Source organism: Salmo salar, chromosome 11 (genome assembly GCF_965601325.2).
Source record: "Salmo salar chromosome 11, fSalSal1, whole genome shotgun sequence".
NCBI lineage: Eukaryota > Metazoa > Chordata > Actinopteri > Salmoniformes > Salmonidae > Salmo > Salmo salar.
The window spans coordinates 7,307,574-7,315,714 of NC_138301.1; positions in this window are offsets into that span (position 1 = coordinate 7,307,574).

Sequence of the window (8,141 nt, forward strand, 5' to 3'; positions counted from 1 at the left end):
GGCTTAAACATCCAGATCCTACGCTATCCTCCATGGAGAGGAACTATGATGTTGGCGATCAGGAGCTTCTGACGGTGAAGTTGGCATTAGAGGAGTGGAGACACTGGCTGGAGGGCGCCCAGGACCCATTTTTCATCCTCACCAACCATCGGTACTGGAGTACATGTGGACAGCGAGGCGACTGAACCCGTGACAAGCCAGATGGGCCCTTTTCTTCACCAGATTCGATATCACGCTGATATATTGCTTAGGTTAAGAAAACATCAAAGACGATGCCCTGTCCTGTCTCTACAATTCGGGAGAGGTACCTGTCTTGAGTGCACCTATAATCCCGAGTTGTAGCCCCCGTGCTCTGGGGCATAGATGTTATCAGCCAGCCTTGGCTCCATGTACTCTGAGCCAGACCGAAGCTCCTGCAGTGGATGAGTGGTTCAGGCGTGCAGAAGAGGCATGGAACGATGCCCACATGAGACTCCAGTGCGCCATCCACCGTCAGAAAGAGCAGGCAGATTGCCACCGCAGTGAGGCTCCCGTGTTCCATCCTGGTGTTCACTTTCAGACTTGATACAAAATATTGTGTAGTGATGTAATTCTTCAATCGATCAGTCTGAAACTTTGCATACACTGCTGCCATCTTGTGGGCAACATCAAAATTACACCTAGAATCCTACATCACTGTCTTGCGTTTCAAAGATGATGCAAAAACAAATATTTGAAAACACGTTTTTTTGTTTGTATTATCTTTTACCAGATCTATTGTGTTATATTCTCCTACATTAATTTCACATTTCCTTTCAGATAGTGTTTCCTTTCAGATAGTATCAAGAATATGCATATCCTTACTTCAGGTCCTGAGCTACAGGCAGTTACATTTGGGTATGTCATTTTAGGTGGAAACTGAAGGGGGAAAAAAGGCTCTGATTCTTAAGAGGTTTCTAGACGGCAATTTTTTGTCCGCTTGTATGTGGTCAGCAGGGGGTAGAGTTTAGGTTTTAAATTTAGGGGTTCTTTATCAGATTTTCTGAAATTCTAATTTGGCAGTGGTCTGACAAGGGGTGCTGTGGCTTGACCATAAAGGCATAGATTTTTCTTTCTTGCTCCATATCTGTTATGGCATAGTTAACAACACTGTTTACTAGTGCAAAGCAATAAGTAAACCTACCCAGAGTCAACCAGAGTCTTGCCATTAACAATGTACGGACCCAGGCTTTTACAGAGCTGGAGAACTTGTTTCCCATTTTTGTTGACAATACTGTCGTAGCTCTGTCTCCGTAATCAGTTGTGATTCATATACAGATGTAATATGATATATATGGGTGTTTCCCTCTAAATCTATGTAGTCTGCTTCTTTACCAGTTCAAGCATTTAGATCCTCCATTAACATAACTTTGCCTACTGACTGAAAAATGAATTATGTCAGAATAGTCTAAAACAATATTTGATAATTCAAATATGGAGAGTCAGACAGTTGAAGTCGGAAGTTTACATACACTTAGGTTGTAGTCATTAAAACTCGTTTTTCAACCAGTCCACAAATTTCTTGTTAACAAACTATAGTTTTGGCAAGTCGGTTAGGACATCTACTTTGTGCATGACACAAGTAATCTTTCCAACAATTGTTTACAGACAGATTATTTCACTTATAATTCACTGTATCACAATTCCAGTAGGTTAGAAGTTTACATAGACTATGTCGACTGTGCCTTTAAACAGCTTGGAAAATTCCAGAAAATTATGTCATGGCTTTAGAAGCTTCTGATAGGCTAATTGACATAATTTGAGTCAACTGGAGGTGTACCTGTGGATGTATTTCAAAGCCTACCTTCAAACTCAGTTCCTCTTTGCTTGACATCATGGGAAAATGAAAAATAAATCAGCCAAGATCTCAGAAAAAACAATTGTATAAACACCTTGGGTCCCACAGCCGTCATACCTCTCAGGAAGGAGACGCATTCTGTATCCTAGAGATGAACATACTTTGGTGCGAAAAGTGCAAATCAAACTGGTGCACTTCACAAAATAGATGGCATCATGAGGAACAAAAATTATGTGGATATATTGAAGCAACACCTCAAGACATCAGTCAGGAAGTTAAAGCTTTGTCGCAAATGGGTCTTCCAAATGGACAATGACCTCAAGCATACTTCCAAAGTTGTGTCAAAATGGCTTAAGGACAACAAAGTCAATGTATTGGAGTGGCCATCACAAAGCCCTGACCTCAATCCTATAGAAAATTTGTGGGCAGAACTGAAAAAGCGTGTGAAAGCAAGGAGGCCTACAAACCTGATTCAGTTACACCAGCTCTGTCAGGAGGAATGGGCCAAAATTCACCCAACTTGTTGTGGGTAGCTTGTGGAAGGCTACCCGAAACGTTTGACCCAGGTTAAACAATTTAAAGGCAATGCTACCAAATACTAATTGAGTGTATGTAAACTTCTGACCCACTGGGAATGTGATGAAAGAAATAAAAGCTGAAATAAATCATTCTCTCTACTATTATTTTGACATTTCACATTCTTAAAATAAAGTGGTGATACTAACTGACCTAAAAGAAGGAATTTTTACTCTGATTAAATGTCAGGAATTGTGAAAAACTGAGTTTAAATGTATTTGGCTAAGGTGTCTGTAAACCTATGACTTTAACAATACAGTGCACACATGTAAATGTTCAGTTTAAGTTAAAAAAAAAATCTTCAGTCAAATATATGTTTTTTCCTTTTCTCTCTGCTGTGATATTTCAAATTGTATCTGCTTTTATACCAGATTATAATCCCTCCTGAATCTCTGGCCCATTTTACATGTGGATATTTCACTAAAGGTACATTAAACTCCCTGTATTTTTTTGGATAGGATGTTTGTAATTCTCCTCTACTCCATGTCTCTAGAAGTATAACGTCTTCCCTGTGGCTCAGTTGGTAGAGCATGGTGTTTGCAACGCCAGGATGGTGTGTGCAACGCCAGGGTTGTGGGTTTGATTCCCACGGGGCGCCAGTACAAAAAAAAAAATGCATGAAATGAAATGTATGCATTCACTAGTGTAAGTCGCTCTGGATAAGAGTGTCTGCTAAATGACTAAAATGTAACATTTGAAATATATAAAGAATCTACAAAATGTGGGTTTGTGATTCTCACACAAGGTTGAAGAGCACAACCCCTGAATATTATAGCTGATTTTATCCTTAAGGGTGCTGTGTTTCAAATGTTTCTTTAGGATGTGTTTAACAGTGGATTGATCTATCAATCCATTTTTATCATTGTGGGTGTTATAACAGGTTAGGGGATAAAACAAATATACAGTATTTAAATATTCATTAATAAAAATAGTTTACAATTTTTATATATATATATATATAATTTTTTTATATATATATATATATTTAATAAGGTTATCTAGGCTACGTAGCCTATGCATACAATGGTTCATTACCCTGGATGTCATCTGTTGTACAGGTTTTCCTTTCTCTCTCCCCTTTCTCTCTCTCTCTCTCCCCTTCCTCTCATCTCTCTCTTTCCCTCTTTCTCAGGGACTTTATTGGCATGGGAAACATATGTTTACATTGCCAAAGCAACTGAAATAGATAATAAACAGAAGTGAAATAAACATTACACTCAAGTTCCCAAAATAAAGATGTTTCAAATGTCATAATGTCTATATACAGTGTTGTAATGATGTGCAAATAGTTAAAGTACAAAAGGGAAAATAAATAAACAAATAGCTTATATTTACAATGGTGTTTGATCTTCACTGGTTGCCCTTTTTCTTGTGGCAACCAGTCACAAATCTTGCTGCTGTGATTGCACACTGTGGTATTTCACCCAATAGATATGGGAGTTAATCAAAATTTGATTTGTTTTCAAATTCTTTGTGGGTCTGTATAATCTGAGGGAAATATCTGTCTCTATGGTTATACATTTGTTAGGAAGTGCAGCTCAGTTTCTACATTTTGTGGGCAGTGTGCACATAGCCTGTCTTCTCTTGAGAGCCAGGTCTGCCTTCGGCAGCCTTTCTCAATAGCAAGGCTATGCTCACTGAGTCTGTACATTTACATTTACATTTACATTTAAGTCATTTAGCAGACGCTCTTATCCAGAGCGACTTACAAAATGGTGCATTCACCTTATGATATCCAGTGGAACAACCACTTTACAATAGTGCATCTAAATCTTTTAAGGGGGGGGGGTTAGAAGGATTACTTTATCCTATCCTAGGTATTCCTTAAAGAGGTGGGGTTTCAGGTGTCTCCGGAAGGTGGTGATTGACTCCGCTGTCCTGGCGTCGTGAGGGAGCTTGTTCCACCATTGGGGTGCCAGAGCAGCGAACAGTTTTGACTGGGCTGAGCGGGAACAGTGCTTCCTCAGAGGTAGGGGGGCCAGCAGGCCAGTGGTGGATGAACGCAGTGCCCTTGTTTGGGTGTAGGGCCTGATCAGAGCCTGAAGGTATGGAGGTGCCGTTCCCTTCACAGCTCCGTAGGCAATCACCATGGTCTTGTAGCGGATGCGAGCTTCAACTGGAAGCCAGTGGAGAGAGCGGAGGAGCGGGGTGACGTGAGAGAACTTGGGAAGGTTGAACACCAGACGGGCTGCGGCGTTCTGGATGAGTTGTAGGGGTTTAATGGCACAGGCAGGGAGCCCAGCCAACAGCGAGTTGCAGTAATCCAGACGGGAGATGACAAGTGCCTGGATTAGGACCTGCGCCGCTTCCTGTGTGAGGCAGGGTCGTACTCTGCGAATGTTGTAGAGCATGGACCTACAGAGTCAAAGATTTCCTTCATTTTGGGTCAGTCACAGTGGTCAGGTATTCTGCCACTGTGTACTCTCTGTTTAGGGCCAAATAGCATTCTAGTTTGCTCTGTTTTTTTGTAAATTCCTTCCAATGTGTTAAGTAATTATATTTTAGTTTTCTCATGATTTGACTGGGTCTAATTGTGTTGCTGTCCTGGGGCTCTATGGGGTCTGTTTGTGTTTGTGAACTGAGACCCAGGACCAGCTTGCTTGGGGGGTTCTTCTCCAGGTTCATTTCTCTGTATGTGATGACTTTGTTATTGAAGGTTTGGGAATCGCTTCCCTGTTAGGTGGTTGAATTTAACGGCTCTTTTCTGGATTTTGACAATTAGTGTGTATCGGCCTAATTCTGCTCTGATGAATTATTTGGTGTTTTACGTTTTACACTTAGGATATTTTTGCTTGTCCCATTTTGTGAATTCTTGGTTGGTGAGCGGACCACAGACCTCACAACCATAAAGGGCAATGGGTTCTATAACTGATTCAAGTATTTTTAGCCAGATCCTAATTATGTCAAATTTTATGTTCCTTTTGATGGCCCTTCTTGCCTTGTCTCTCAGATCGTTTACAGCTTTGTGAAAGTTACCTGTGGAGCTGATGTTTAGGCCAAGGTGTGTCTAGTTTTTGTGTGTGCTCTAGGGCAACGGTGTCTAGATGGAATTTGTATTCGTGGTCTTGGCGACTAGACCTTTTTTGGAATACCATTATTTTTGTCTTACTGATATTTACTGTCAGGGCCCAGTGCAGTAGATCTAGGTGACAATCTGTGCAGTAGATCTAGGTTCTGCTGTAGGCCCTCCTTGGTTGGGGACAGAAGCACCAGATCATCAGTAGACATTTGACTTCAGATTCTAGTAGGGTGAGGCCGGGTGCTGCAGACTGTTCTAGTGCCCTCGGAAATTCGTTGATATATATGTTGAAGAGGGTGGGGCTTAAGCTGCATCCCTGTCTCACCCCTGGCCCTGTGGAAAGAAATGTGTGTTTTTTTGCAAATTTTAACCTCACACTTGCTGGTCGTGTAAATGGATTTTATAATGTTGTATGTTTTTTTCCCCCAACACCACTTTCCATCAATTTGTATAGCAGGCCCCCAAGCCAAATTTGAGTCTAAAGCTTTTTTTAAATCAACAAAGCATGAGAAGACTTTGCCTTTGTTTTGGTTTGTTTGTCAATTAGGGTGTGCAGGGTGAATACGTGGTCTGTCGTACGGTAATTTGGTAAAAAGCCAATTTGACATTTGCTCAGTACATTGTTTTCACTGAGGAAATGTACGAGTCTGCTGTTAATGGTAATGCAGAGGATTTTCCCAAGGCTGCTGTTGACGCATATCCCCCGGTAGTTATTGGGGTCAAATTTGTCTCCACTTTTGTGGATTGGGGTGATCAGTCCTTGGTTCCAAATATTGGGGAAGATTCCAGAGCTGAGGATGATGTTAAAGAGTTTAAGTATAGCCAATTGGAATTTGTGGTCTGTATATTTTATTTCATTTAGGATAGCATTAATCCCACAGGGCTTGTTTTGCCTTGGAGGGTTTGTATTTTGTCCTGTAGTTCATTCAATGTAATTGGAGAATCCAGTGGGTTCTGGTAGTCTTTAATAGTTGATTCTAAGATTTGTATTTGATCATGTATATGTTTTTGCTGTTTGTTCTTTGTTATAGAGCCAAAAAGATTGGAGAAGTGGGTTATCCATACATCTGTTTTGGATAGAACTCTTTGTGGTGTTTAGTTTTCCAATTTTCCCAGAAGTGGTTTTAGATTCTATGGATTCTTCAATTACTTTGAGATTTCTGTATTGTTTTAGTGATTCACCATAGTGAAGGAAGGCTCAGGTTTTCTGGGTCTCTATGTTTTTGGTTGGATAGGTTTCTCAATATTTTTCTTAGGTTTTTGCATTATTCATCAAACAATTTCTCATTGTTCATTTTCTTAGGTTGTCTGCTTGCAATTTTTAGATTTGATAGGGAAGCTGAAAGGTCAAATATACCGTTTAGGTTTTCTACTGCCAAGTTTACACCTTCACTATTACAGTGAAACATTTTGTCTAGGAAATTGTCTAGAAGGGATTGAATTTGTTGTTGCCTAATTAGATTTCCACACTATTTGCATTTCTTAATATTATTCAGTTCCTTTGGCTTTGATGCCTCATGATTGAGCATAGCTCTGTTCAAGTAATGTGATTTTGCTGAGATCTCATAAGGGTGTCAATGGACTGACTGTGAATGCTCTAAGAGACTCTGGGTTGAGGTCTGTGATATAGTAGTCTACAGTACGACTGCCAAGAGATGAGCTATAGGTGTACCTACTGTAGGAGTCCCCTCGACGCCTACTATTGATTATGTACATACCCAGCGTCCAACAGAGCTGCAGTAGTTATGACCCGTTTTTGTTGGTTATGTTGTGTCTAGGAGGGCATATGGGGGAGGGAATGCTGTCACCTCCAGGTAGGTGTTTCTCCCCCTGTGTGCGGAGGGTGTCGGGTTCTTGTCCAGTTCTGGCATTTAGATCGCCACAGACTAGTGAGCCTGGAAATGGTTGATATCCCCCTCTAGGATGGAGAAGCTGTCATCGTTAAAGTATGGGGATTATATTGGGGGGGTATAGGTAGCACACATTAGGACATTTTTCAATGTTGAGAGAGTTTCATAATTTTTTTGCCAGATGTAAAATGTTCCCGTTTTGACAAATGTTAATAATGGGTTTGGTCTGCTCTATACCAAATTAACCCCCTGAGTCTCTTCCTTGTTTCACATCTGGTAGTTTGGTGGATGGGACTACCAGCTCTCTGTAACATAGAGGGCCACCAGTGGGTCAGTCTCCTTTATACCATGTTTCTTGTAGGATTGCAATGTCTGTATTTCCAATTTCTTTGAAGTCTAGGTTCCTGCTCTTTAGGCCAAAGGCAGATGACCTCAGACCTTGTATATTTCAGGGTCTGAGGTCGTGCTCTGCTCACAGCACAGGCATATGTCCTGCTGTCATGTTGACGTCCTTGCCGCAGGTGCTGGGCAGAAGGGGCATAGGTTTGATATGGGGGGGCCTATATAGGGTGTGGCTAGGGTTTGCTTGTGGTGGTCTTAGCTGGTTGGGGTGTGGCTGGTGATGCTGTGGTCTGGGTGTAGGTCCTCTTGGCGCGGGTTCTCTTGGTGCAGGTCCTTGGGGGGGGGGGGGGGGGGGGGGGGGGTCTTGCAGGTCTGGAAGGGTGTCTCACTGGTCTGGGGGGGGGGGGGGTCCATTGCTCTGTTGCTCCTGTGTGAGGTGCTGGGGCTACAGTTGAGGGTGACGTCCTTCAGGGTCCTGGCAAAAGTTGGGATTGCTGCCTTGTAGAGGTGGACCTGGTCATAAAGGCTGTTCAAGTCC